Consider the following 27,912-nt stretch of genomic DNA (forward strand, 5'->3'; position numbering starts at 1 on the left):
AACTGAGCAACTTCACTTTCTAATCATGGATAAATTGTTTCACTTTCTATTATGGTATTAAAACTGTGTGTGTGTGTGTATATATATATATATATATATATATATATATGTATGTATGTATATATATCAGAGAAGGCAATGACACCCCACTCCAGTACTCTTGCCTGGAAAATCCCATGGATGGAGGAGCCTGGAAGGCTGCAGTCCATGGGGTCGCTGAGGGTCAGACACGACTGAGCGACTTCACTTTCACTTTTCACTTTCATGCATTGGAGAAGGAAATGGCAACCCACTCCAGTGTTCTTGCCTGGAGAATGCTAGGGACGGGAGAGCCTGATGGGCTGCCATCTATGGGGTCGCACAGAGTCGGACACGATTTAAGCAACATAGCAGTAGCAGCAGCATGTATATATATATATATATATATATATATATATATATATATCTGTGCTGGTTGAATCATCTGAGAAGCAGGCTTCAGGATAATTTAAACATGCAAGGATGTTAGAATTTGGAGAGAACTTCATAAGATTAGGTTAGCCATCTAAATACATGAAATCTGAAAACATAAGGAAAAAAATTAAAAACAGAGTAGGTATGAAGTCTATAACTGCTGTGTGCCGGGCAATGTAAGAAATTTCAGCAAGGTTACTACAAAGTCTTTAAACAAAAAACTATCAGAGGTACGCAGACCCAGGAATGGGTCTACAAAAGCAGCCTTGCTGAGCTTAATTAATGCCTGAGAGTTCTCTAAGTGGAAGTGTGGATTTAGTGCAAATGTTGAGGTGGATACCAAAGCACTGCCGCCAGGTACCTGGGTCAAATATGCTCACTATGGTTGGGGGCATCTGTTAGGTACATTCTGTGACTACATTTCTTCATAGAGTTATAAACTTTAGGGAAACAATTTCACAAAATTACATACAGCAGTTTTATCAGTGTTCGATAAATACTTGCTATTACTTGCAGTGGTTAAATACTTGCCTTTGAGTAGTGAAATAAGCTACGGTTCCTGTGTAGACACGGGACTTAGAAGATTAACAGTATTTAAAATTGCAGTTATAGACTTTCTACCTATTCTGTTTTTAGGTTTTTTTTTATGTTTTCAGATTTCAGTTGTATTTAGATGGCTGACCTAATCTTATGAAGTTCTCTCCAAATTCTCTCTAACATCCTTGCATGTTTAAATTATCCTGAAGCCTGTTTCTCAGATCATTCAACCAGCATACATGTATATATATATATATATATATATATATATATATATATATATATATTAGTTTAACACAGTTTTAATACCATAATAGAAAGTGAAACAATTTATCCACGATTAAAAAGTGAAGTCGCTCAGTCATGTTCAACTCTTTGTGACCCCATGGACTGTAGCCTACCAGGCTCCTCTGTCCATGGGATTTTCCAGGCAATAATACTGGAATGGGTTGCCATTTCCTTCTCCAGAGGACCTTCCAGACTCAGGGATCGAACCCGTGTCTCTTACGCCTCCTGTATTAACAGGTGGATTCTTTACTACTAGTGCCACCTGGAAAGCTGCTGCTGCTGCTGCTAAGTCGCTTTAGTCGTGTCTGACTTTGTGTGACCCCATAGACGGCAGCCCACCAGGCTCCCCTGTCCCTGGGATTCTCCAGGCAAGAACACTGGAGTGGGTTGCCATTTCCTTCTCCAATGCATTAAAGTGGAAAGTGAGAGTGAAGTCGCTTAGTCATATCCGACTCTTAGCCACCCCATGGACTGCAGCCCACCAGGCTCCTCCGTCCATGGGATTTTCCAGGCAAGAGTACCAGAGTAGGGTGCCATTGCCTTCTCCGACCTAGAAAGCTAGCTTAGCAGAAACTTTGTGTTTGTAAATATTGTTGTTGTTTAGTTGCTAAGTCATGTCCAAATCTTTGTACCACCATGGACTGTCACCCTGAAGGTCCCTCTGTTCATGGGATTTCCCAGGCAAGAATACTGGAGGGACTTGCCATTTCCTTCTTCAGGGGATATTTGTAACCCAGGAGTTGAATCCGTGTCTCCTGCATTGGCAGGCAGATTCTTTACCACTGAGCCACCAGGGAATTCCTTGTAAAGCATTATCCTTTCATAATTTTTAGAACTGATGCAGTGTTCCTTTTACTTCTTTTTTTTTTCTTTTATTTATGTTATTTTATTTTACTGTCCATATGTGGACAGGAAGACAGCATAATGATTTTAGACAAAAGGAAAACAAAAGCACTTGACATTTCTAAAGACATAATTATACTCAAAGGTAGCATTTTATACCTGTTCTATGATACTTCAGTTACAATGAATATTCTATGTTCAAATTTAGACCATACTCAAAGAGTGACATTAACAAGCTTGAATGAGTGTGGATGAAGATGAGAGAAGTGCTCAGAGACAAGAACAATATGAAAACTTAAAATGGCTTTTCCCTCTGAGCAGAGTGCCTTATTTCTTCTCTCCACCCTGAATTCCTTTCAGTGAGTATTGAAGGTCAGCAGCTGCCATAGCATATGATTTAATCTTTGTAGAAGTAGATAAGGTGGCAAGTGCCCATGGCAAGTACCAATTTGAAGTTGACTTTATTTTACACATTGGCTTTCCAGGTGGCACAGTGGTAAAGAATCTGGCTGCCAACTCAGAAGACACAAAAGATATGGGTTCAATCCCTGGGTCAGCAAGATACTCTGGAGTAAGAAATGGCAACCCATTCCAGTATGCTTGCCTGGAAAATTCCATGGACAAGTACTTAGCAGGGTACAATCTATGGGGTAACAAAGATTCAGACACAACTCAGCATATACGCTCTTTTTTTCATTATACACCATCCCATAATATTCTAGCATTAGAATCTTACTATTTTTTAGTTAGTAAGGTTATATTTTCAGTTATTAACAGATGAGTACATGTTGTTAAACAGTGAACGTTATGTAAATATATACTAATGAAAATTCATGATAGTAACTTCTGATAATACAGATAGATATTCAACTGCTCCAAGTCAACTACTCTAAATTATCTCTACCAGACTAAGGAAAAAAGACTTTTGTCTATATAACCTATATATATTTTATAATGCTCTTCATACTTATATAAATCATATTAGCAAAATAATGATAATAAATAAATTCTGTTCATTTAAGGGAAAAAAAATGTATTCACAGAGACAGGATGAACCTGTCTATTATATTGAACACTAAATCACAGAAAAAGTGTTCAGAAATCCTATGCTTCCCTAACAAGCTGTGTGTGTGTGTGTGTGTGTGTGTGTGTGTGTGTGTGTTAGATGCTCAGTCATGTCTGACTCTGCAACCCCATGGACTGTAGCCTGCCAGGCTACTCTGTCCATGGGATTCTCCAGGCAAGAATACAGGAGTGCGCTGCCATTTCTTTTTCTAGAGGATGTTCCCAAACCAAAGACTGAATCCAGGTCTCCTGCATTGTAGACAGATTCTTTACAGTCTGAATCATCAGGGAAGCTGCATTGTGTAATTAAAAATTTGACTATTCCTTCAAAGCTCCCAGACATTATTGTTTCTTTTTCTCCCCTTTCATCTTTTTTTTTTTAATTCATTTTTTACTCACAAAGAAATAATTTACCTAAACATGAAAATAAGGTAAAATGACAACTGATTACTTAATATTCTGATGTGTATTTTTATAAGAAATGATAACTCAAAGCTTGAAATTTGTGGCTCTGCAGAAAAGCTGTCTTTTAGCTAACTTCCCTCTTACTTGTGTAGTCTTTCTTTAATGAGTTCTTCAAACACCTATGGACATAATCTACTATAATTAGAGAAAAATTTTAACCTGAACCAAAACTGAATGACTTTGGCACTATATATTATTTTGAATCATTGAAGTTTTGAATATGATTTGAAGTTACTTTTCTAAATAGTGTTTGATAGATTATAGCAATTCATTCACCCCTAATTATGATTCAAAATATCACTTCAAAGTTTTGAAATATGTAATTTACATTGAGGGCCTCGGTTTAGTCATTTGATTGCTTTCAGTTTCCTTTTATTTTTCTGAGATAGTTCAAATTATTGGTCATAAACTTCTGTCCTGTAGGCCATGAAAAACCAGATTTATGTGCATTGTGAAAAAAGAGAATAGATACTGTACTAAAGTTGACAGTCATTGTAACTGACACAGACCTAAAAGTTTTTCGTAGTATAAATGGAAAAATGCACAATGTGGTAATGTCAATTTATGAGAGCTTACACTTGTTTGTGTCAAGTGTCTAAGCTTCTGTCTTATATCTTTAGTTTACTTGACTGTTAAGATCCAGTAAATTTTAGAGGTCCCCACTTCTAAGACCTTATCAGGATAGAAACCGTTACCAACAGACTGGAAGAAAATGCAGATAACTGACATTTACACAGTAAATTATTTCAACTATTGCAGTTTCTTTAATCACACACTGTGTGTCTGCCACTTCTAATAACAGCTTGATGTCTGGCAGACATTCTGCCTTATCTCTGAATTTCACTGCTTGTGTTATCCTTTGTGAATAACTTCTAGTCATTATGTACATTCTTAGATTAACGTTCAATTAGTTTCATTGCTTCCACACACTTCTGTTGCTCAGAACTAACTGACACTGATACCTGGTCTAATCTGACCCCCACATTCCTTCTACTTCTGTAAGTTTCCATAGACGAGGTACCTGCTGCACTTGTTTGTAGAAACCGTTTCTTGATTTAAAATTAAAAACTGAAAGGTTCTCTTTTGTATGGTTATATTGAATATAATATTGTGTTTCTATTTTCTCTCTGAACTCACTTGCTTTCTCCTAAATTGCACCAATAAAAAAATGGCATATTTTTATTAATGTTTACTTTTAAGTAATGTTTAATATCCCTTCTCCTTAATTTAGAGTTGGAATAAAAACAAGTGTTTATGTGTCTCTTATGACATAACTTTGACTTCTATGAATCTCTGATCTATGAACTAAAATATTCCTTCTATCTCTGTTCTATAAAAACTCAACAGAATTTTCTAATCAAATTGAGAAATGTATTTTTTCTTAAAACTACTAACTGTATTTTTATGTGACATTTTAAATATATTAATCAGACCCTCCTGAAGTATTTAAATACTATATCAATGTGTTTTTAAAGCACTGTTAGACATTCATCCCTCCTAGATAAAATCTATCTACATTTTTTATATGTCAACTTGTGTTTTCTCTACTTCTTGAGTCTAGTCTATATCTTTAAATTAACAGTCTAGGAATATGAAGTTAACAAGAATTATTTTTAATTTATTATTTAAGCTCCAGCTTCTTGACTTGTGAGTAAAATTAAAAGGTCTACCAGTATTTTACTCTGCTTATTCATTTACACACAATTAAATTTCAAGACATATGAAAGTTGTTCATGATTTATATGTTAACTAGTATTTGTAGTTATAAACTAAAGTTTAAAATCCTATATATACCTATTCTTTCTGTTTCACCCATATTAGCTATTTTGAACTGATTTTTGTTCAACGTATGTGTGCTCAGTCACTCAGTCTTGTCTGACTCTTTGTGATGCTATGGATTGTTGCCTGCCAGGCTCCTTTCTCCATGGGATTTTCCATGCAAGAAAACTGGGGTGGGTTGCCATTTTCTCCTCCAGCAGATCTTCCCGACCCAGGGGTGGAACCCATGTCTTTTGCATTTCCTGCATTGACAGGTGGATTCTTTACCACTGAGCCACCTGGGCAGCTGAATATTTGTTTAATAGGTTTAGTTAAAAGATAAAATTCTTAGTGGATTAATTATACTAGAAAGCTTTATCATTTTTTCTATTTATATCCTGTAAAAACTTGAAATTTAAAGAGAGAAATTTTTATTGGAAAGTAATTTTATCATTAGATCACTATTATGAGTGTTACATTATTTTACTTTCTGAAATAACACTTATTACAACTGTATAATGAACTAAGGTATGTTTGTACTCAGTTTCTCAGTCCCATCCAACTTTATGCAACCCCATAGACTGTGGCCCACCAGGCTCCTCTGTCCATGGGATTTCTCAGGCAAGAATAATGAAGTGGATTGCCATATCACCTCGAGGGGTATCTTTCTGACTCAGTAATCAAACCTATGTCTCCCTGTGTCTCCTACAGTGGCAGGTAGATTCTTTATCACCAAGCCACCTGCTGCTGCTGCTGCTAAGTCACTTCAGTCGTGTCTGACTCTGTTCAACCACATAGACGGCAGCCCACCAGGCTCCCCTGTCCCTGGGATTCTCCAGGCAAGAACACTGGAGTGGGTTGCCATTTCCTTCTCCAATGCAAGAAAGTGAAAAGTGAAAGTGAAGTCACTCAGTCATGTCTGACTCTTGGGAATCCCATAATGAACTAGTTGTTGTTGCTCAGTTGCTAAGCTGTGTCCAACTCTTTATGACCCCATGAACTGCAGCATGCCAGACTTCTCTATCCTTCACTATCTCTCAAAGTTTGTTCAAAGTCATGTTAATTGAGTTGGTGATGCATCCAACTATCTCATCCTCTATTGCCCCCTTCTCCTCTTGCTAGTAAATTCCATTAGAGGCACATAATCTTAAAGTAAGATATGTTTTTTAAAGTTAATGATATTTAATTCTAAGATGGCTAATGGTTATAAAGAATAGAAAATATTATAATGCTACATAAGTAGTGAATATATAGCCTTCAAAAGAACATAAGCATTAGACCCAGAGGGCTTCCTTCTCACTGTGGTATATTGCTTTTCCACAAAGAGATAGGAAGTATATAAAGAATAAAGCTGCTGGGAATCTTATACTCTGACAGTCAATCCAGATGTTTTGTGCTCTGAATTTAACTGGAAGTCAATTATTGACAGGAAAATAAATATTTTGATTCAGAAGCTCCATTTAACATTTAAGAAAAAAAATAGAAAAACTTAACTGATTTTTAAGGTAACAATTCTAAGGCTGTTCTCTAAAATAAAGAGAAGTCTTTTTAAACTATAAATTTGATATTATTAAATAGAAGAGAATTTAAAAATATACTTCATTTGAATATCTACATATATATTAATGGAAACTTATTTTACAACAATCATTGCATATATGTGTATATATGATACATACATTCACTTTTAAAATATTTTTGTAAGATACTATAGATTCCAGGTCATTTGAGGATAGCAAGTCACATTTACAGGATTTCCTGGTGGCTCAGATGATAAAGAATCCACCTGAAATGCAGGAGAAATGGGTTCAATTGCTGGGTTGGGTTGGGAAGATCCCCTGGAGAAGGAAATGGCAACCCACTCCAGTATTCTTGCCTGAAGAATCCCATGGTCAGAGGAGTCTGGTGGGTTACAGTCCCTGGGGTGACAAAAGGTTAGACATGACTGAGTGATGAAGCATGCATGCTCCTGGGAAGATACATTTAAAGAAGTCAAAGACAAATGGTTTGATAGCATACAAACCAGACCTATAGGATCAATATTTATTGGGGGAAATGCAGGGAGCCCAGAGCAATCACAGGTTTGTAAGTATCCAGTTTTCCTTGTCTTCTGAGACTTTTCATTATATCCATGAGAGGACATTTTATGCATTGTAAAGAAAATTTGACTCTTAGGCTGTGGGCATTATTGCTGCAAAACGTTAGAATGTTAGCTACCCCCCCACACACACACACCTGTGATAAAGCTGGATTGGAATTCAAAATCTTTATCACATATACCATTCTCTTAAGGATCATGAACTTCTTATTGCCAAATTCAGACTTAAATTGAAGAAAGTAGGGAAAACCACTAGACCATTCAAATATGAACTAAATCAAATCCCTTACGATTATACAGTGGAAGTGACAAATAGATTTATGGGATAGATAGAGTGCCTGAAGAACTATGGATGGAAGTTTGTGACATCGTAGAGGAGGCAGGGATAAGACCATCCCCAAGAAAAAGGAATGCAAAAAGGCAGAATGGTTGTCTAAGGAGGCTTTACAAATAGCTGAGAAAAGAAGAAAAGCTAAAAGCAAAGAGAAAAGGAAGGATATATCCGTCTGAATGCAGAGTTCCAAAGAATAGCAAGGAGAGAGAAGAAAGCTTTTCTCAGTGACCAAAGCAAAGAAATAGAGAAAAATGGAATGGGAAAAACTAGATATTTCTTCAAGGAAGTTAGAGATACCAAGGGAAAACTTCATGCAAAGATGGGCACAATAAAGGACAGAAATGGTTTGGACCTAAAAGAAGCAGAAGATATTAAGAAGAGGTGGCAAGAACACACAGAAGAACAATACAAAAAAGATCTTCATAACCCAGATAACCATGATCCTGTGATCACTCACTTAGAGCCAGATATCCTGGAATGTGAAGTCAAGCAAGCCTTAGGAAACATCACAAGAACAAAGCTAATGGAAATGATGGAATTCCAGTTGAGCTATTTCAAATCCTAAAAGATGATGCTGTGAAAGTGCTACACTCAATATGCCATCAAATTTGGAAAACTCAGCAGTGGCCACAGGAACGGAAAAGGTCAGTCGTCATTCCAATTCCAAAGTAAGACAATGCCAAAGAATGTTCAAACTACCACACAATTGTGCTCATCTCACATGCTAGCAAAATAATGCTCAAAATTCTCCAATTCAGGTTTCATGGTTCATGAACTGTGAACTTCCAGCTGTTCAAGCTGGAATTAGAAAAGACAGAGCAAGAAAGTTCCAGAAAAAACATCTATTTCTGCTTTATTGACTATGCCAAAGCCCTTGACTGTGTGGATCACAATAAACTGTGGAAAACTCTGAAAGAGATGGGCATACCAGACCACTTGACCCGCCTCTTGAGAAATCTATATGCAGGTCAGGAAGCAAAAGTTAGAACCGAACACAGAATAACACACTGGTTCCAAATAGGAAAAGGAGAATGTCAAGGCTGTATATTGTCACCGTGCTTATTTAACTTCTATGCAGAGTACATCATGAGAAATGCTGGACTGGAAAAAACACAAGCTGGAATCAAGATTGCCGGGAGAAATATCAATAACCTCAGATATGCAGATGACACCACCCTTAGGGCAGAAAGTGAAGAGGAATTAAAAAGCCTCTTGATGAAGGTGAAAGTGGAGAGTGAAAAAGTTGGCTTAAAGCTCAACATTCAGAAAATGAAGATCATAGCATCTGGTCCCATCACTTCATGGGAAATAGATGGGGAAACAATGGAACCAGTGTCAGACTTTATTTTTCTGGGCTCCAAAATCACTGCAGATGATGACTGCAGCCAGGAAATTAAAAGATACTTAGTCTTTGGAAGAAAAGTTATGAGCAACCTAGATAGCATATTGAAAAGCAGAGACATTATTTGCCAACAAAGGTCTGTCTAGTCAAGGCTATGGTTTTTCCAGTGGTCATGTATCTATGTGAGAGTTGGACTGTGAAGAAAGCTGAGCGCTGAAGAATTGATGCTTTTGAACTGTGGTGTTGGAGAAGACTCTTGAGAGTCCCTTGGACTGCAAGGAGATCCAACCAGTCCATTCTGAAGGAGATCAGCCTTAGGATTTCTTTGGAAGGAATGATGCTAAAGCTGAGACCCAGGTACTTTGGCCACCTCATGCGAAGAGTTGACTCATTGGAAAAGACTCTGATGCTCGGAGGGATTGGGGGCAGGAGGAGAAGGGGATGACAGAGGATGAGATGGCTGGATGGCATCACCGACTCGATGTACATGAGTTTGGGTGAACTCAGGGAATTGGTGATGAACAGCGAGGCCTGGCGTGCTGCAATTCACGGGGTCGCAAAGAGCTGGACACGTCTGAGCGGCTGAGCAGTAGCAGCAGAGCTGATTAATGAAAAAAAATATGACCACAGGGAGCCAATACCAAACACTTTCATGGGTGATTCTGCAGTCAGTTTGCATGAAGTTCCAGGTGTCCCTAGTGATAAAAAAAATCTGCTTGCCAGTGCGACAGACACAAGAGAGGTGGGTTCAATTCCTGGGTCAGGAAGATTCCCTGAAAGAAGGTATGGAAACCCACCCCAGTATTCTTCCCTGGAGAATCTCATGAACAGAGGAGTCTGGTGACAGTGTATAGAATCACAAAGAGTAGGAACACTACTGAAGTTGATTTAGCATGCGTATACCTCATAGCGCCAGACTGTCCAGACGGGACTGAAGGGGCTACCATCTAGAAGGTGAAGATATTGAATTTCAAAAATGCACAACATGAAAGTTTCGAGTTAAGTTTTATTGGGGGCAAAAGGAGGACCGCAGCCCAGGAGCCAGCACCTCAGATAGCTCTGAGAAACTACTCCAAAGAGGTGTATGTCTGGGGAGAGGGGTAGTTCAATATATGTGATTTTGGTGAAAGGGGAGTTCATGCAATCAAAAGCCTTTGCAAAATTTTTTGCTAGTTATGAGGAGCTGATGTCACCATGAAGGGATTCAGTGTTTTTCTAGATATGTGGATGCAAAGACTGAGCTCATAAAATCAGGTCCTGAAAATATGGATCTGAAGACATGTTCTGCCAGTTTTCCCAGAGCACAGAGATTCTCATTTCTACTCTCCAGCCTTAACTACTTTCACTATCAGTTGAAGGTCAGCAGCTGCAGCAGCACATGATTGAATCCTTGTAGAGGTGGATAGCAAGTGTCTATGGTAAGTAATGGTGTGTAGTTGGCAAGAGTAAGGATTTTTATGACTGGGTTTTCCTAAATGAAAGACAACTCTTCTTTCCATCACTATTCTTTCTTCCTTTTTTAAGTTAAAAAGCAGAGACATCACTTTACTGACAAAGGTCTGTATAGACAACTCTGTGGTTTTTCCAGTAGTCATGTACGGATGTGAGAGTATGACTGTAAAGAAGGCTGAGTTCTAAAGAATTGATTCTTTCAAATTGTAGTGCTGGAGAAGGCTCTTGAGAGTCCCTTGGGCAGCAAGGAGATCAAATCAGTGAATTCTAAAGAAAATCAAAGGAAATCAGCCCTGAATATTTATTGTAAGGGCTGATGCTGAAGTTGAAGCTCCAACACTTTGGCCCACCTGATGCAAAGAGCTGACTCATTAGAAAAGATCCTGATGCTTGGAAAGACTGAGGGAAGGGGGGAAACGGGGCAACAGAGGATGAGATGATTAGATGGCATCACCGACTCAATGGACATGAGTTTGAGCAAATTCAAGGAGATGGTGAAGGATAGATAATGCTGGAGTGCTGCAGTCTATGGGGTTGTAAAGAGTCAGGCATGACTTAGGTACTGAATAACAGCAAACTTCCTTCAAACACTGTTAATAAATTTAATGAATTTATACATAAATTTCCAAATTATCCATTTATAAATCTATTTACCAAATATAACTTCTGCTTTTTGAATACTGAATACCAGGCCCTTTGCTTCATGTAGGTAAGTGATTGTAGAAACAAAATTGTATTTTCCACAGGCTTCTGCACATGGCAAAAATATTTTGTGTGAGATAAATTGTGATTTTTCTATATGAGACAGATATAAAGATATATAGATGCATTCTCAGATGATTCTTCCAAGTTTCAATATAGAACATTAACTTTATGAGTAAAGGGGGCAGGGAGTTTTATATCTAATATGTGTGAAAATTGTCTGGTAGAAATATTTCTGAACTTAGTTCAGTTCATTTCAGTCACTCAGTCATGTCCGACTCTTTGCCACCCAATGGACCGTAGCACATCAGGTTCCCTGTCCAACACCAACTCCTGGAGCTTGCTCAAACTCATGTCCATTGAGCCGGTGATGTCTGAGCTTCAAGTTCTTTGATGCGAATTTTGTTAAATTAATTAAAGAGACAGCCATTAGAACAATGTACCTCTAATGCTATGGACACCTACATAGGCAAACCAAAATCTAAGCCTGTAAGTCCGTCAAAGTTATGAATTACAAATGAGACTTTAAGCTATGGACAATCAATGATTTTCTTAATCAATTCCACCTTATATTTATATAATTTATTCCTGTGTTATTGGTGGAGGGCTCTTAAACAGTTCCAGCTTGGCACTACCTGATTCAAATTTGCCTAGCTCAAATAATCTTTTAACATTTTAATATGCTTCAGTTTTCGATGCTGTGCTTTGTTGCTCAGCCAGGTCTGACTCTTTGCAACCCTATGGACTGTAACCTGCTAGACTCCTAGTCTATGGAGTTCTCTAGGCAAGAATATAGGAGTCAGTTGCCATGCCCTCCTCCAGGGAAACTTCCTAACCCAAGGAAAGAACCCATGTCTCCCATATTGCTGGTGAATTCTTTACCATCTAAGCCACCGGGGAAGACCAAGAATACTGGAGTGAGTAGCCTATACCTTCTCCAGGGAAACTTCCAGACCCAAGAATCAAAACAGTGTCTCCTGCATTGCAGGTGGATTCTTTATCAACTGAGTTGCCCAGGAAACCCACACTCCAGTTTACCTTTTAACAATTCCAAATCAAGCTCACACACAAACAAAAAAATTAATCTTTTTAGGAAATACTGAGAATACACAATGTAATAAATCACAGGATATTTGCTAATGAGTAGAAACTTAAAAGAGATGAGAATATTTATAATTTGAGGTATTAAATTTAGAAGTTCCAGAAATGTGTTTATAGGGCTTATATTGCCTTCTATAGCCTTAAGTATCCATTTAATGTGTATTACATAACCTGTGTACAAGTGACTGCTTTCAGTTGAGCTCAATAGCTCAGTCATGTCTGACTCTTTGCAGCTCCATGGGCTGGAGCACTCCAGGCTTCCCTGTCCATCAACCAGCTCCTAGATCTTGCTCAGACTCATGTCCATTGAGTTGGTGATGTCATCCAACCACCTCATCCTATGTTGCCCCTTATAATCCTGGCTTCAATCTTGTCCAGCATCACGGACTTTTCCACTGAATCAGTTCTTCACATCAGGTGGCCAAAGTATTGGAGCTTCAGCTTCAGCATCAGTCCTTCCAATGAATATTCAGATCTGATTTCCTTTACGATTGAGTTGTGTGATCTCCTTTCTGTCCAAGGGATTCTCAAGAGTCTTCTCCAACACCACAGTTCAAAAGCATCAGTTCTTCAGTGCTCAGCTTTCTTTATGGATCAACTCTCATATCCATACATGACTACTGGAAAAAAACATAGCTTTGACTAGACGGACTTTTGTTGGTAAAGTCAAATCTCTATTTTTAATATGTATCTAGCTTGGTCATAGCTTTTCTTCCAAAGAGCAAGTGTCTTTTAATTTCATGGCTGTAGTCGCCATTTACAGTGATTTTGGAGCCTCCCCTCAAAATTAGTTTCTCACTGTTTCCATTGTTTCTCCATCTATTTGCCATGAAGTGATAGGGCTGGATGCCATGATTTTCATTTTTTGAATGTTGAGTTTTAAGCCAACTTTTTCACTCTCCTCTTTCATTTTCATCAAGAGGCTCATTAGTTACTTTTCACTTTTTGCCATAAGGATGGTGTCATCTGTATCTGAGGTTATTGATATTTCTCCCAATAATTTTGATTGCAACTTGTGCTTTATGCAGTCTGTCATTTCACATGACATAATCTGCATTAAAGTTAAATAAGAAGGGTAACTATACACAGCCTTGACATACTCCTTTCCCAATTTGGAACCAGTCCATTGTTCTTTGTTTGGCTCTAACTGTTGCATCTTGACCTGAATACAGACTTCTCAGGAGACAGATAAGGTGATCTGTTATTTCCATCTGTTTAAGAATTTGCTACAGATTGTTGTGATCCACATAGCCAAAGGCTTTAGTATAGTCAATGAAGCAGAAGTAAATGTTTTTTTCTGGAATTCTCTTGATTTTTCTGTGGTCCAGCAGATGTTGGCAATTTAATCTCTGGTTCCTCTGCCTTTTCTAAATCCAGCTTGAACATCTGAAGTTCTCAGTTCATCTCCTGTTGAAGCCTGGCTTGCTGAATTTTGAGCATTACTTTCCTAGTGTGTGAGATTGGTGCAATTGTGCATATAGTTTGAACAATTTTTGGCATTAGCTTTCTTTGGGATTGGAATGAAAACTGACCTTTTCTGGTCCTGTGGCCACTGCTGAGTTTTCCAAATTTGCTGTCATATGGAGTGCAACACTTTCACAGCATCATCTTTTAGGATTTGAAATAGCTCAACTGGAATTCTGTCAGTTCCACTAGCTTTTTTCATAGTGATGCTTCCTAAGGCCCACTTGACTTCACGCTCCAGGATGTCTGGGTCTAGGTGAGTGATCACACCATCATGCTTAGCTGGGTCATGACGATCTTTTTTTTGTAGTTCTTCCATGTATTCTTGCCACGTCTTCTTAATATCTTCTCTTTCTTTTAGGCCCATACAGTTTCTGTCCTTTATTGTGCTCATCTTTGCATGAAACATTCCCTTGGTATCTCTAATTTTCTTGAAAACATCTCTAGTCTTGCTCATTCTATTGTTCCCCTCTATTTCTTTGCATTGATCACTTAGGAAAGCTTTGTTCCTTCTCCTTGGTATTCTTTGGAACACTGCATTTGGATGGATATATCTTTCTTTTTCTCCTTTGCCTTTCACTTCTCTTCTTTTCTCAACTATTTGTAAGGCCTCCTCAGAAACCCATTTTGCCCTTTTTGCGTTTCTTCTTCTTGGAGATGTTTTTGGTAACCACCTCTTGTACAATGTTATAAACCTTTGTCCATGGTTCTTCCTGCACTCTGTCTATTGGATCTAATCCCTTTAATTATTTGTCACTTCCATTTGATTCATGTCACACCTGAGTAGCCTACTGGCTTTCCCTAGTTTCTTCAATTCGAGTCTGAGTTTTACAAATATAAGTTTATGATATGAGCCTCAGGTGTTCCTCATTTTGTTTTTGCTGAAAGTATAGAGCTTCTCCATCTCTGGTTGCAAAGAATATGATCTCTCTGATTTTGGTATTTACCATATGGTGATGCCCATGTGTAGAGTTGTCTCTCATGTTGTGGGAAGAGTGTGTTTGCTATGCCAGTGTGCTCTCTTTGCAATACTGTTAGCCTTTGCCATGCTTCATTTTGTACTCCATGGCCAAACTTGCCTTTACTCTAGGTTTCTCTTGACTTCCTACTCTTGCATTCCAGTCCCCTATAATGAAAAGACATCTTTTTTTTTTTTTTTTTTTTTAGTGTTAGTTCTAGAAGCTCTTGTTGGTCTTCATAGAACCGTTCAACTTCAGCTTCTTCAGCATTAGTGGTTGGGGCATAGACTTGAATTACTTTGCTAGAGAATGTTTTGCCTTGGAAATGATGAGACATCATTCTATCTTTTTTGAGATAGCACTGAAGTACTGCATTTCAGACTTTTTTGTTGACTATGAGGACTACTCCATTTATTCTAAGGGATTCTTACTCATAGTAGTAGATATAATGGTCATCTGAATTAAATTTGCCCATTCCAGTACATTTTAGTTCACTGATTCCTAAAATGTCAATGTTCACTCTTGTCATCTCCTGTTTGACTGCTTCCAATTTACCTTGTTTTATGGACCTAACATTATAGGTTCCATGGCAATATTGTTCTTTACAACATTGGAGTTTATTTCTATCACCAGTCACATCCACAACTGGGCATTGTTTTCACTTTGGCTCAGCATCTTTATTCTTTTGGGAGCTATTTCTCCACTCTTCTCCAGTAGCATATTGGACACCTACTAAACTAGGATTTCATCTTTCAGTGTCATATCTTTTTGCCTTTTCATACTGTTCATTGGGTTTGCAAGGCAAGAATATTGAAGTGGTTTGTCATTTCCTTCTCCAGTGGACCATGTTTTGTCAGAACCCTTCACCATGATCCATCCAATGAGGTGGCCCTACATGGCATGGCTCCTACTTTCATTGAGTTACACAACACTGTGTTCCAAGCGATCAGTTTCATTAGTTTTCCATAACTGTGGTTTCCATTCTGTCTGCCCTCTGATGGGTAAGGATAAGAGGCTTATGGAAGCTTCCATATGGGAAGGACTGGCTGTGAGAAATTTGCTTCTTACTTTGATTGGACTTGGAATACAGAATGAAGCAGGGCAAAGACTAAGAGAGTTTTGCCAAGAAAATGCACTGGTCATAGCAAGCACCCTCTTCCAACAACACAAGAGAAGACTCTACACATGGACATCACCAGATGGTCAACACCGAAATCAGATTGATTATATTCTTTGCAGCCAAAGAAGAAGCTCTATACAGTCAACAAAAATAAGACCAGGAGCTGACTGTGGCTCAGATCATGAACACCTTATTGCCAAATTCAGACTTAAATTGAATAAAGTAGGTAAAACCACTAGACCATTCAGGTATAACCTAAATCTTCCCGTGCCTCTCGCAGCTGGGAGACTGTAAACAATCATATGCATAGCTGTAGGAGTCCGGGTAAACTTGTCAGGCGAGTTAGAGAGCCATCTGAGGGGTTTGGATTTAAACACTCCTATTATGCCCAGGAACTTCATTAACTGGAGCTGTAAGTTAACTCCTTTTCAGAGAGAGTGAGATGGTGGTGGGGGACAGCCCCCATAAAGTCAGAGGTGAGCTCTGACTTTACTCACAAAGCAGTAAAGTAGGCAGACTCTGGTTTTGGGGGTAGATGCTTGAGAATATCCAGGGGGACTCCTGAGGCTCGATCCTGCCTTTGCATATGCTGAGCCTCCTTCCTCATGACCTTTGCCATGAGCGGAGTTCCTCACGCTGGCTCCTGACTCTAAATCAAATCCCTTATGATTACACAATAGAAGTGAGAAACAGATTTAAGGGACTAGATCTGATAGATAGAGTGCCTGATGAACTATGGACGGAGGTTTGTGACATTGTACAGGAGACAGGGATCAAGACCGTCCCCATGGAAAAGAAATGCAAAAAAGCAAAATGGCTGTCTGAGGAGGCCTTACAAACAGCTGTGAAAAGAAGAGAAGTGAAAAGCAAAGGAGAAAAGGAAATATATAAGCATCTGAATGCAGAGTTCCAAAGAACAGCAAGAAGACATAAGAAAGCCTTCCTCAGTGATCAATGCAAAGAAATAGAGGAAAACAACAGAATGGGAAAGACTAGAGATCTCTTCAAGAAAATTAGAGATATCAAGGGAACATTTCATCAAAGATGGGCTTGATAAAGGACAGAAATGGTATGGACCTAACAGAAGCAGTAGATATTAAGAAGAGGTGGCAGGAATACACAGAAAAACTGTATAAAAAAAGATCTTCATTACCAAGATAATCACAATGGTGTTTCACTCACCTAGAGCCAGACATCATGGAATGTGAAGTCAAGTGGGGCTTAGAAAGCATCACTACGAACAAAGCTAGTGGAGGTGATGGAATTCCATTTGAGCTATTTCAAATCCTGAAAGATGATACTGTGAAAGTGCTGTACTCAATATGCCAGCAAATTTGAAAAACTCAGCAATGGCCACAGGACTGGAAAATGTCAGTTTTCATTCCAATCCCAAAGAAAGGCAATGCCAAAGAATGCTCAAACTACCACACAATTGCACTCATCTCATACGCTAGTAAAGTAATGCTCAAAATTCTCCAAGCCAGGCTTCAGCAGTACATGAACCGTGAACTTTCAGATGTTCAAGCCGGTTTTAGAAAAAGCAGAGGAACCAGAGATCAAATTGCCAACATGCACTGAATCATGGAAAAAGCAAGAGTTCCAGAAACACATCTATTTCTGCTTTCTTGACTATGCCAAAGCCTTTGACTGTGTGAATCACATAAACTGTGGAAAATTCTGAAAGAGATGGGAATACCAGACCACCTGACCTGCCTCTTGAGAAACCTGTATGCAGGTCAGGAAGCAACAGTTAGAACTGGACATGGAACAACAAACTGGTTCCAAATAGGAAAAGGAGTACATCAAGGCTGTATATTGTCACCCTGATTATTTAACTTATATGCAGAGTGCATCATGAAAAACACTGGGCTGGAAGAAGCACAAGCTGGAATCAAGATTGCCAGCAGAAATATCAATAACCTCAGATATGCAGATGACACCACCCTTGTGGCAGAAAGTGAGGAAGAACTAAAAAGCCTTTGATGAAAGTGAAAATGGAGAGTGAAAAAGTTGGCTTAAAGCTCAAGATTCAGAAAACGAAGATCATGGCATCTGGTCTCATCACTTCATGGGAAATTGATGGGGAAACAATGGAAACAGTGTCAGATTTTTTTTTTTTTTTTCTGGGCTCCAAAATCACTACAGATGGTGACTGCTACCATGAAATTAAAAGACACTTACTCCCTGGAAGGAAAGTTATGACCAGCCTAGATAGCATATTCAAACTTTGCCAACAAAGGTCTGTCTAGTCAAGGCTATGGTTTTTCCTTTGGTCATGTATGGATGTGAGAGTTGGACTGTGAAAAAAGCTGAGCACCGATGAATTGATGCTTTTAAACTGTGCTGTTGGAGAAGACTCTTGGGAGTCCCTTGGACTGTAAGGAAATCTAACCAGTCCATTCTGAAGGAGATCAGCCTTGGGATTTCTTTGGAAGGAATGATGCTAAAGCTGAAATTCCAGTATTTTGGCCACCTCATGCGAAGAGTTGACTCATTGGAAAAGACTCTGATGCTGGGAGGGATTGGGGACAGGAGGAGAAGGAGATGACAGAGGATGAGATGACTGGCTGGCATCACTGACTCGATGGACGTGAGTCTAAGTGAACTCGGAGAGTTGGTGATGGACAGGGAGGCCTGGCGTGCTGCAATTCATGGGGTTGCAAAGAATCAGACATGACTGAGTGACTGAACTGAACTGAACTGAACTGGTGGGTGGGGCCATAATCAGTAAACCTTTAATCTAATTTTATGTTGATGGGTGGGGCTATCTTCCCTCCCTGTAGTTTGGCCTGAGCCCAAACTATGATAGGGGTAATGGAGGTAATGGAAACCTCCTTCCAAAGGGCTTACACCAGAACTTTTGTATTCAGTGTCCCTGATCCCACAGCTGGACACTGTAGACCCAAGCCTCCACAGGAGATTCCTGGACACTCACAGGCAAGTCTGGCTCAGTCTTTTGTGGGGTCACTGCTGCTTTCTCCTGGATCCTAGTGTACAGAAGGTTTTTTTGTACCCTCGAAGAGTCTGTTTTCCCAGTCCTGTGGGAGTTCTGCAGTCAAATCCCACTGGCCTTCAAAGTCAAATTCCCTAGGGGTTCTCAGTCCCTTTGCAGATCCCCAGGCTGGGAAATCTTCTGTGGGCCCTAGAACTGTCACAACAGTGGGAGAGCTTTTTTGGTATAATTGTTCTCCAGTTTGTGGCTTGTCTGCTCAGTGGCTCTATGGTAGGGCTCACACACAGAGTCTTCCAGGTCTGCTGCAGCCAGTGCCCCTGTCTCAGTGGCAGGCCACTGCTGACCATCCCTCTGCAGGAGACCTTCAAACATTCAAAGGCAGGTCTGGCTCAGTCTCCTGTGGGGTCTCTGGGTCCTGTGCACACAAGGTGTTTTGAGCCCTCTGAGCATCACTGGCGTGATGAGGTTTGATTCTAAATGTAATGTCACTCTTCCTACCATCTTCTCCCTTGCCCTTGGACATCAGGGAAATTTTTTGGTAGAATCCAACATTCTCCTGTCAGTGGTTATTCAGCAACGAGTTGCAGTTTTGGAGTTTTCACAGAAGATGAGCACACATCTTTCTTTTCCACCATCTTGCCTTGCCTCATGTGACTGTGTTATTTACTGCTTTTTAAAATATTCTTATAGTGTTATTTTGAAATCAAATAATATCTAATGCCATTGTTAGAAAAACTCTACTATATACTATTACTTCTACTGATACAACAATTTTTCTTTGGTTAGGTAAAATGGAGCTTTCCCAGTGACTCAGTGGTAAAGAATCCACCTGTCAATGATGGAGATGCAAGAGACATAGGTTCTATCCCTGGGTTGGGAAGGTCCACTGGAAGAGGTCATAGCAACTCATAGTTCTTGTCTGGGAAATTCCATGGACAGAAGAGTCTGGTGGGCTACAGTCCATGGGTCACAAAGTCGGACATGAATTAGTAAGCACGCACAAATGGTAAAATAAGCATATCCAAAAAGGTTTTGCATGTATGAGTTTATGTGCGTCTTTCTATGGACCTGTTTTTCAGCTCAAAATTATTTAATTTTCCTAGGCAGAGAAGGAAGAGTAGCTAGAATTCAGTTGAGTAAGGTAGTATATCTAATTTTATTCACTTTCTCAACAAACTAATATTACTAAAATATCTTCCTGTGAAAATATTTATTATAAAAGATATGAAATGGACCAGAATACCAATCACATGTACACTGAATGAAAGCAAGAAGGAGAAGTATCCTGGCAAACAAATGATTTTTGAGAATAACCTAAAAATCAGTTGTTATGCAGAGCTGTATTTGGAGGGTATGAAAAATAATTTTCCTTAAAGCTGAGACCACCTGTAATAAAAGATCAACAAGAGCAAAACAAATAAGCTTAATGACATGTTTATTACCTGTATACAAGAGAGATAACCAGGAAAACTTAGTAACTGTCCAAATTAGCCCAAGCAACCATCATAAGTGGGCTTTCCTGGTGGTCAGTTGGTAAAGAATCCACATGCAATGCAGGAGATCCAGGTATGATCCCTGGATGGGGAAGATTCCCTGAAGAAGGAAATGGCTACCCACTCCAGTATTCTTGCCTGGGAAATCCTGTGAACAGAAGAGCCTGTCAGGGTACAGTCCATGGGGTCCCAAATAGTCAGACAGGACTGACCAACTAACACATATACACAAATCATCATAAGTACTATCTCCAGCTAAAAACAAAAAAACATGTGGAGGGAGGAGGGCAGTTAAGGAAGACTATCAAAAGAAAACATTTTAAAAGGTTGAATTGATATGCAGATTTAGATAACTGCCTTCTCCATTGATAAAGACTTTCTAGGGAATTAAGTATTCTCCACCTAGAAGAAAAGAAGATACCCTTACAAATGGATATTTCTCTTATAAATATAAATATCTCTGACAAAAGGGTAACTTTATTTTCAGAGATGTTTCTATGTCTGTTTTTTCTTAAAAATAATCAACATGAAATAAAACAGGGCCCTCTGATCCTTTCTCCCACACCTTCAGCCTGCCTTTGAAGAAGGAATTCATAGGTCCTGGACTCCATCTTAGGCCTGTTCATGCTGATCATGCTTGGCCACCTCTCCAATGGATGCTGAACTCTGTGTTTAGTGCCTATGGAAATGACAACAGAATGATAAGACCACCTCTGGACAGGGGAACCTTGAAGATCATATCCAGGTTACTCATTGCCTAAGAGAAAACACACTAATCACCCTTGCCTCTGGACAGGCCATAAATTTTTCTGTATCTCTCTGAATGTAACCTCGGGCTTATTGATTATTGGCCAATTGTTTAACTGTTTGAATACATAACAAGTAAATGATGGGGTTATTGGGATTGTATTTACCCTTCCTTTGTTTATGTAAGTCTCAAGGAAGTTGGAGTGGTGGGTTCAGACACATACACATGAGGTATAAAAGATTTTCGCTAATGCTGGTCAGGGTCCTTGGCTAAGAGGAGACTCTGCCTTGGGCCCGCCGGTGTAATAAACTGCACTTCACTATCTGCATTGTCCTTCTTAGTGAGTTTGTTTCCCTGAACGTGTGGCTACCACACCTTTTGTCTGTGGAAAAACTTTAGCCAAAGAAAAAAATTAATCAGAGAAGTGAGAAAGTGAACAAACAAAAGAAAACAGTTGAACAAGACTAAATAATAATATTTAGTCATAAAGGTACATCAAGGACCTTTAGTTCCTTTTCAAGGGGATGGTGACTGCAGCCATGAAATTAAAAGACTCTTGCTCCTTTGAAGAAAAGCAATGCAAACCTAAACAGTGTATCAAAAAGCAGAGACATCACTTTGCTGACAAAATCTATATATTCAAAACTCTGGTTTCTCCAGTAGTCATGTACAGATGTGAGAGTTGGACCATGAAGAAGGCTTAGACCTAAAGAACTACACTTTTGAATTTTGGGCTGGAGGAGCTTCTTGAGAGTCCCTTGGACTGCAAGGAGATCAAACTAGTCAATCATAAAAGAAATCAACCCTGAATGTTCACTGGAAGGACTGATGCTGAAGCTGAAGCTCTAACACTTTGGCCACCTAATGCAGAAAGCCAACTCCTTGGAAAAGATTCTACTGCTGGGAAAGACTGAAGGCAAAAGGAGAAGGGGGTGACAGAGGATGAGATGGTTAGATAATATCACCAACTCAATGGACATGAGTTTGAACAAACTCTGGGAGATATTGAAGGACAGTGAAGCCTGGTGTGCTGCAGTCCATGGGGTAGCAAAGAGTCAGACATGATTTACCTACTGAACAACAAGGCTGATAGATAATACCCTGAGCCATATCCTGTGAGCTGTCTTATAGAGTCTAAAAGCCCCACCAGGTGGAAGAAGTAAGATGACCAGGCTGAAACCGTGACATAGCTGCCACATTTCAAGAGCTGGCCTCAAAGAAATGGGAACAAACTGACCCTGGAACTGAAGAATAAAAGGGTACTTAAAAGTGACGAACTGTACTTAAAAGTGATGATGCTGATCAGACCACTGCATGAATAATTTCAAGATGACTAACAGAGCTGACTGTACGTTTCTCTCCCTTTACCTATATAATTTATGGCCAATGATCGTTAGTGTGGGAGAGTCAGCCTTTAGACAGGAATCCCCTACCCCACAACCACCACCACCACCACCACCACACACACATCACCCATTACCGGCCTCTGAAAAAAAGCAAAATTTCTTTTCCATTAACCTTGCCTATTGACTTTAAAGTAGAAAGCAGCCTGATCCTCAAATCTCGTAACAAGTCTAAAATTATCCTTATGCCAAAGAGACACAATTTAGCATGGCAAATTTTGTTGCCCTTTATAGGCAGTATATTACTTCTCAAGAACAATAATTTACAAAGTGTGTGGCATGAAGGTAATGAAACAGACATCATATTGTATCTGAAATAAAAGTGTTTCATATACAACTAGAAACAATTGGGCATAGCAAGAATTTTAAAAGACTATAATATAAAAGTTGAAGCATATCTTTTGTGGTTTTAAACTTGCTTTAACTTTTTATATAACTTCCTTTATATATTTCAATCGCATAAATCATTGCTAAGATTTAATAAAACTATTCAGATATCATCCCTCCTACCTATCCCCTCAAAACAATGATGGATAGATGCTTTCCTAGGATGTAGTGTGTTATTTGCTCAGCGGTATTTGACTCTTTGCGACCCCATAAAGTGTACCCGATCAGGCTCCTCTGTCCGTGGAACTCTCCAGGCAAGAATACTGGAGAGGGTTGTCATTCTTTTTTCCAGGGGTTCTTTCTGACCTGGGGATGAAACCCCAGTCTCCTGCATATTCTTTACCATCTGAGATCAGGGATGACAGTAACATAAGTTACTATGTTACATAAACTGCCATCCACATCCTTGAAAACTATAGCATTCAACAGAAAGATAAATCCAGCTGCAATTCATGTCTACAGAAGTATAAGGAGACAGAGATTCCATTGACCTTGAGTTTATGCATAAATGAAAGAAACTCATGAAGCAGGCCTTTAGAACAGAGCAGAGAATCCAGTAGGAAAAAAAGATGAGTGCAGTGGTATTCTAGTCGTTGCAGGTACCGATATTATCACCAAAAAAGAAGATTCCTATGGTGAATGGAAAATAATGAGAACAGAAGCAAGATTTAGTAGAGCACAGCACTGGTTACTGGAAAGTTGATATATGTTCTCAACTGTGGATAGGGTCAGAGGGCAGCCTTAGGATGCCAGTGCTGGTGGAAGGGAAGCAACTTGCACAGGAGAGTTGATTTGTACAGAAGAAAAGGAAAATAAAGTAGTATAAATAAAAGTCTTACAGAAAAAAGAGCATCACATTACTGAAAATCAAAGTTGTTTCTAATGAAATATTTTATTGAAATAAATGCTCTTCAGTCTGGGCTTCCCAGGTGGCTCAGAGGTAAAGAATCTATGTGCAGTGTAGGAGCCTCAGGAGACACTGGTTCAATCCTGGGTTTGGAAGATCCCCTGGGGGATGAAATGCCAAACCACTCCAGTATTCTTGCCTGGAGAAGCCCAAGGACAGAGGAGCCTGGTGGGCTATAGTCCATAAGGTCACAAAGAGTCAGATGTGACTGAGCAACTGAGTACACATGCAGAATTAATCCTGAAACAAGAAACTTAGCTAATGAAACAATTCACATCATTTATAGAAATAATTGCTAGTGTCTCTTAATGAAACTTTAAACACATATAATAAATGTGAAAAGTCAGAAATCACACATAAAAATGATACGTTATAAGACAGAAAAAGTGAGGAGCAAAATTTTCATATAATGAAAACACTAAGCTAGCAGGAAGAAAACTGTAAAAAAAAAATGCTGTACTATAAGTATCTTTAAACTAGCTATTGTAAGTAAGAAAGTGCACAACAGATCAACAATTTTTAAAACTCATTTTAAAAATAATAACAATAAGATATGAAAAGAGAACTGAGAAAATTCACTGAAGAAAATCACCAGTTTAAAAGAAAGAAGGAAGACAGACTTATAAAATGTCAGGAAGCAATGTCTCACTGTGAAGAGAATAGAAACAATATGCGCAAAAAAAATGAGTAAGTGAAATATTTAGAACACTCAGAATTTAACCCTAAGTGAAAGTCACTCAGCTGTGTCTGACTCTTTGAGACCCCAAGGACTATACAGTCCATGGAATTCTCCAGGCCAGAATACTGAAGTGGGTAGCCTTTCCCTTCTCCAGGGGATCTTCTCAATCCAAGGAGCTTTCTTTATCAGCTGAGCCACAATGGAAGCTGCAAAATACTGGAGAGGGTAGCCTATCCCTTCTCTAGTGGATCGTCCCCACCCAGGAATCAAACAGAGGTCTCCTGCATTGTACGCATATTCTTTACCAGCTGAGCTCTCAGGGAAGTCCCCTAACCCTAAACCTAACCCTAATTCAAAATATAATTGGGAGATCTCAAAGAAGAACAAGCAAAACAAGGGGGTTGGAAATAATATTTAAAGCTATTAATTTTAGTTTTAATCTCTATATTGAAAGTTTCAGTGTTTAAGTAGGAAGGTTGTACCATGATTGACAATTTTAGGACACATCATTGTAAAACTGTTAGACTGTAAATTCATAGGGAAAAATGCAAAACATGCAAGTAAAATTATTATTTCTTATAGAGAAAAATCAAGTCAACACCAGCTTTTTTTACAACATACAAAAGAAGATAACAGTGAAATAATGTTTTAAGAACCACAAAGAGAAAAATATGAGCAAATTTTTAAACTTCAGACAAGCTATCCTCCAATTTTAAGTAATGTTACAATAATGAAATTTGTAAGAATACAGTCATTCTTCCTTTCTTAAAGATCAACTAGACTGCTGCAACTTCAGTGAAAAACTATGCTCAGCAATAAACATATTTAACCATAGTTACTAGAATGAAAGATGGGAAAATAATGAGCCAATAATACTTAAATTTTATAAATTCCATAAAAGTAGAAATGTGAGAAAGTAAAATAACCTCACTGATGATCACACAGGTAATAAGTGAAAGTCAAGGATATCATATGAAGATAATAAAATAAAATGTAGAAACCTATTTAATTAAAAATAAGACTAAGGGCATCATGAAATATATTATTATATGGTAATGATTTGAACAAATCAGAACTGTTATAAATATCAGAATTAGTACAAAAGAGCAGAAAAAATATACCATATATGGAATGATATATGTGAAACACATATGAAATAACTTAAGATCTCCTGAAAATAGGAAACTAAGCATATCATTCATGTCGATATTTATAAAAGAGTTTAAATATTTTAGATTTGCACACTAATCAAAATATAAGTTTAATCTGTATAAGAGTCTTACCTAAAATACCTAGACTCATGAAGTCTGAATGGGTGGGCAAAATTATACCAAGTAAACACAAGCACTAAAAAAGTAGGGTTTCTAATATTGTCATCAGATAAATTTTTTTTAATACATGAATATGTGACTTAGAAGAAGAATTAGTCTAAGAGTATAAGAGATCATTGTTCTTCCCAAACACTCTGTTTATGTAGGCTTATTGTTGTTGTTTACTTGCTAAGTTGTGTCTGATTCTTTGTGACCCAATGGACTAGCCTGCCAGGCTCCTCTGCCCATGGGATTTCCCAGACAACAGTACTGGAGAGGGTTGCCATTTCCTTCTCTAGGGGATCTTCCTCACCCAGGGATTGAACCTGTGTCTCTTACATATTCTGCATTGGCAGGCAAATTCTTTACCACTAGCCCCACTTCACACCAATTAGTATTATTATAGAAATGCATAATAGCTATTTTAGAAGTGTCAAGCTTCCACAGAATACATATAATTTTAAGAATAGATGAATCTGTTGGGATTCAAAAAAAGTGGGAAATAGAGCAGTTTGCACAAAATCTAAAGTTGTATTGGAGCACACATGCAGTAGTCACAGAGTGGATGAATTCTACATAATTTTTCAGGAAAGATGTTATGAATCAAAGATATTGCTAATGTAAGGGGGAAATAGGAATCTTTACTGGTTCTTACAGAAACAGCAAACTTGAGTCAAATTAGGCTTTATGCTTAGTGAAAGCAATATTCTAAGGTTTTCAGCATTGACTGAATGGTGTATATATCCATCTGGGAGATGCATGTCAATAGATGACAATAACATCATACTCAGAAGAACTGAGCACAAGGGTGATGAAATGAGGAGGAGTACATATAATAAAGATATGGGTGGCAAAGAGGAGATGCATTACTGGCAATGATGGATGGAGCCTTCTGTCTGTGGAGACTATGAACTGGTTCTGTGTGGCTGAGCTCCTTCAGCCAGAAAATTGGTTGATCAAGGGACTAAAGTGAAAACAGATGTTTTATTAACACATCTTCAAACAATGTATGACTAATGCCGGCAACTAGAGTCACATCTAACTACTGATATTGAATACAGGAGGCTTTGACACAAATGCTTTTAAACATCATGGCTGTGTTGGCACCATGTTTCCACAGTAGGAGTGCATAAGAGAGCTTCAAGGGAAGAAAAAGAAAGTGGAGATAAATCTAGTTTATGCAGTCTACTCTCAGAACCATATTGAGTTGTATGCTCTGACTATGCACATTTTAGCTCTGTTCAAATGTTTATTTTTTGTTAATAAAAGGTATATAAAATGGTGATATTTAAAATAATTCATTGTTCACAGTCTAACAAAAGCTGTGAGAATTCCTTTGCCTACAAAATCAGTGACATTATCTAGATGAAAATTTTTTCTCCTGATTACTGCTTGCTCTCATAAAAGAACTATCAACAAATGTCTAATGTATTATGTGACCAATTCAGAGTTTCCTACTAAAGAGTCAAACAAGTTAACTAGGAAAACTAAACCACATTATTTGCCAACCATATTTTATGACTAAGTAGTTTTAACTTGCTTATCTCTACAGAAATACTTGTTATTCTTTTTTATGGCCAAAAGTCATTGTGTACTACCAAGTAAATTTGGCCCTGATCAATCTTGAGTCTCCCATTGCTCTATAGTAGATTGAAACCAGGGTTAGATATGAGGTAATGTACAATATCTATCTTGCATTCACATAAAATCATGGTCAGTTTGTCTTTTTATAATTAATAAGCATTCATAGTACTCATTTATCATTTTTAAATTGTATAACTAGTTAATTTACTAATTATATTTTTGTTTTTGTCTGGTGAATCTTTATCCCTCTCCATATTTGAATCAAATCAAGATATTTTAAGTTATTTTTCCTTTGGTTTTTAATCATTTTCTCTAATTTTGAAAAAGAAAAAAAAAAAAACTTTTGATCTCAGTTGATTAAACTGAAATATCTACATCCATGTTTTTTAGAAATGCAATTACATTATACAAAATACTTTACAATGTCTACTATGGGAAATATACATGTTATTCAGATACAGTTGTAT

General features: G+C 38.3%; 1 long non-coding RNA gene across 1 annotated transcript in view; it reads right to left on the reverse strand.

Moving 5' to 3' along the window:
• LOC113879175 overlaps positions 1 to 27,912 on the reverse strand; it is a 170,507-nt gene that overhangs the window by 56,376 nt on the left and 86,219 nt on the right. The window lies entirely within an intron of this gene.

Source organism: Bos indicus x Bos taurus, chromosome 20 (genome assembly GCF_003369695.1).
Source record: "Bos indicus x Bos taurus breed Angus x Brahman F1 hybrid chromosome 20, Bos_hybrid_MaternalHap_v2.0, whole genome shotgun sequence".
NCBI lineage: Eukaryota > Metazoa > Chordata > Mammalia > Artiodactyla > Bovidae > Bos > Bos indicus x Bos taurus.